The following is a 3,710-nucleotide window of genomic DNA, read 5'->3' on the forward strand; positions in this document are numbered from 1 at the left end:
TTCATTATTGATATTCTCCAAATCCTCACCACTTATTTTGCCAAAGATCTTTGCATTTTAAATTCAGAATTTTGCTTCTGAAAAGGTTTGAAAAACTAGTAGGTAGTATTATTCATGTCTCATGTGATTCCTCTACTTTGTAATCAGGCCATCACTGAAGGGCCATTATAGACCACAGTGAATGATTTATTCAGGCTAGACAAGTCTAGGGGTAAATATAATCCAAAGGGACAAGCAGAAATACAATTTAAATGCTGGGCCCCAAAGAAAATTTCTTACAGAGACGCTTTTTCTTTACTTTGAGGTAAAATTCTCCAGCAGAGAGAATTTCTCTTGACGTTTGCAAGTCCTACTCATGTTCTTGGGTGCAGGAATGATGAAAATGCAAATGGTCTATTATGTCTGGTCAAAACCAATTTTTCAAAGCAGCTCAGCAGATGTATTATGTTATAGTCATTTCCCTCCACTTGTCGTTTGGTCAAGATAAGCACTCCCATCAAAGCTGATTGTATTTAGTCTGACCATATTTTTTGTCCACGTTTCAATGCTGATCCTAGTTCCTGCTTTTAACCGTACAGATATATGATAATAAAGAAAATAATTTTGCTAGCAATTGAATTACAAAATGTGTTCAGTTCTCCATTAATAAAACCTCTATCTTGTTAAACATCATCAGTAAATAGCCTTTATATTTTTCCTCTCTTCAATTTACCAACTGACAATAGAAAACATTAACTGAGGTTGAAGGCTTCGAAGCCAAAAAAAATACACACAGAGACAGAGACAGAGATGGTTAGTCAGCGCCATCTAGTGTCTAAAACTCAAAATTTAATCAGAGTTTTTGAATTTTCATTTCCCTTCCCCATATTAGAGAAATAAATGCTGGTGGTATTTTAATTAACATTTTAAATTAATTCTTTGAAAACTCAAATAAACATTCTAATTTCTAATAAATACATTAAATTTAAATTTATTTTAACTCCAGTATTCATAACTCAACCATAGTAAGTCAGATAAAACCATCTATGTGGAGCAAACAGTAAAAGCAAGAACTGGCAATTACCTGGTAATTTTCTCAGTGAAGACAGCTAACCAGGAAAGTTCCAGCCTAACTGTATTTGATGTTTATTATAAACTATGTAGACATCACTGATGAAGCTAACTTGGCCATTTGCCTTTACTCTATTCTTTGAATTAATCCAGCACTGACCTTTCTCTAAACTGTGGGAACTAGAGAACACGCACAAGTATTTTAGAGACTGTGTAGTTGAAAGCTAGAGATTCGGATTATGTGCTCAGTCCCTCGGTCATGACCCATCTTTGTGACCCTATGGACTGCAGCCTGCCAGGCTCCTCTGCCCATGGGGTTTTCCCAGCAAGAGTACTAGAGTAGGTTACCACTTTCTCCTCCAGGGGATCTTCCTGACCCAGGGATCGAACCCATGTCTCCTGTGTCTCCTGCATTGGCAGGCGAGTTCTCTAGACTGAGTCACCAGGGAAACCCAGAGATTCAGATTATGGAGTACTTATTTTTATAGAATTTTGATACTGCTTTTCAAGGCTGCCTATTGAACAATTAGAAATTACCCCACAGCTTGGAGATATCTGGTGTATTATTTTACAAATAAATAAATAAATAACCAATAAGATATGTATTTAAGAGACTGGCTGATGCAATTTTGAAAATTAGCAAGATTCGCATCTTCAGGGTGGACCAGCAGGCTGAAAACTGGGAGAGAGCCATGTTTCAGTTCGAGTCCAAAGACTGTCACCACAGAATTTCCTTTTGCTCAGGGGAGGGCATCCTTCTATTCTACTAGGGCCTTCAATTGATGGGATGAGGCCCACCCATATTATGTGGAGCAATATGTTTTATTCAAATTCCACTAATAAAAATATAATCTAAATCACCCTTACAGAAGCATCCAGAATACTGCTTGACCACATACATAGGTCCTGTGGCCCAGCCAAGTTGACAGGTAAAATGATCCATCATATCAGGTGAAGTATGCAGAGGGAAAATTAAAGAATAAAGGAGAACTTGGGGAAATTTTTAAAACCAGCTTATTTTTTACCTCATAAAAGGACTGCTTTAGGTCAGAGGTTCTAAATACCATCTTTATTTGGCACTGACATCTCAAGTACATTGGATCTTCTGGGCCAAGTTACAGAATGGCCTGCAAAGCAGTCTGGACCCACTGCAGAGCCTTCTCCTGTCTGGGCCCTACTCAAAACTGGCAGCTTTTCAGTTCACTCAGTAAATGGCTTAGAGTAACACACCTAAATGACAAATATGCTGCCTCCACATTGCAAAGAGGCCCAGGAGGCATGGTATGTATTTTTTGGCTGTAGGAGGAGTCAGATACAATTTATTCCACCTTAGAAGGAATATCTTGACGACCCATGCTACTGAACCCCTAGATATTCCACTGAGGTGGTTGCCTATGAATTTTATTTAGGTTAATTTTCCACAGTCTGACAAACAAATGCCTTACCCATAAGTCTAAAGTAGTTGGTATACTTTGTTCATTAGATCTTGTCAGCATGATAATATCAAGGCAATAGAACAGTGTGATATCTTGTGAAAAGGAAAGGTGATCAAAATCCTTGTAGACTAAATTATGATGGAGGGCTAGGAAACTGATATATCTCTGATGTTTGAAAATATCAGTGTATATTGCTGGCCTGGCCAGATGAAAGCAAACTGCTTCTGGTGGGCATTATGGACAAATATGGAGAAAAGAGCTTTTGCCAGATAAATAGCTACAAACCCAGGTGTATGTTCATTTCCCCCAGCAATGAAACCATTTCTTGTCCAGCAGATGCAATAGAAATCACCACCTAGTTGAGTATATGATAATCTACTTTATCCAAGATACCTATGTTTTCCACATAGGGAAGCCCCAAGGGCCACTTGGGTGAACTAAATGAGGATGCGGTGAGAACCATCACTGCTACATATAAGTTCTCGATGGTGTTATTAATCTCTACTATTCTACTAGGAACATGGTACTGATTGCACTTTACTATTTTCCTAGGTAGGGCTTGCTGCTGCTGCTGCTAAGTCGCATCAGTCGTGTCCGACTCTGTGTGACCTCATAGACGGCAGCCCACAAGGCTCCGCTGTCCCTGGGATTCTCCTGGCAAGAACACTGGAGTGGGTTGCCATTTCCTTCTCCAATGCATGAAAGTGAAAAGTGAAAGTGAAGTCGCTCAGTCGTCAGCGACCCCATGGACTGCAGCCTTCCAGGCTCCTCTGTCAATGGGATTTTCCAGGCAAGAGTACTGGAGTGGGATGCCACTGCCTTCTCCGAGGTAGGGCTTACCTGGTGGCTAAAGAATCTGCCTGCCAATGAGGGAGATACAAGTTCAATCTCTAGGTTGGAAAGATCCCCTGGAGAAGGAAATCGCAACCCATTTCAGTATTCTTGCCAGGGAAATCCCATGGACACAGGAAATTGGTGGGCTACAGTCCATGGAGTCACGAGTCAGACACTATTTAGCGACTAGACAACAGTTTTCCTAGATAGAGGCTGTTCTAGTGGCTTCTAATTCCACTACCCATGGCTTCTCTCCATAGATTGGAGAGTGAGTGTGGAAATTCTGCCATTGTCTGTCTATTCTACCTATGCATTCTGGAATTGGAGAAATAAGCAGTAATGGTTTGGGAGATTCGTTGAGGCCGCTATGGGCAGATCTGAAAACTCCAT

The sequence above is a fragment of the Bos taurus genome, chromosome 6 (genome assembly GCF_002263795.3).
Source record: "Bos taurus isolate L1 Dominette 01449 registration number 42190680 breed Hereford chromosome 6, ARS-UCD2.0, whole genome shotgun sequence".
Classification (NCBI taxonomy): Eukaryota; Metazoa; Chordata; class Mammalia; order Artiodactyla; family Bovidae; genus Bos; species Bos taurus.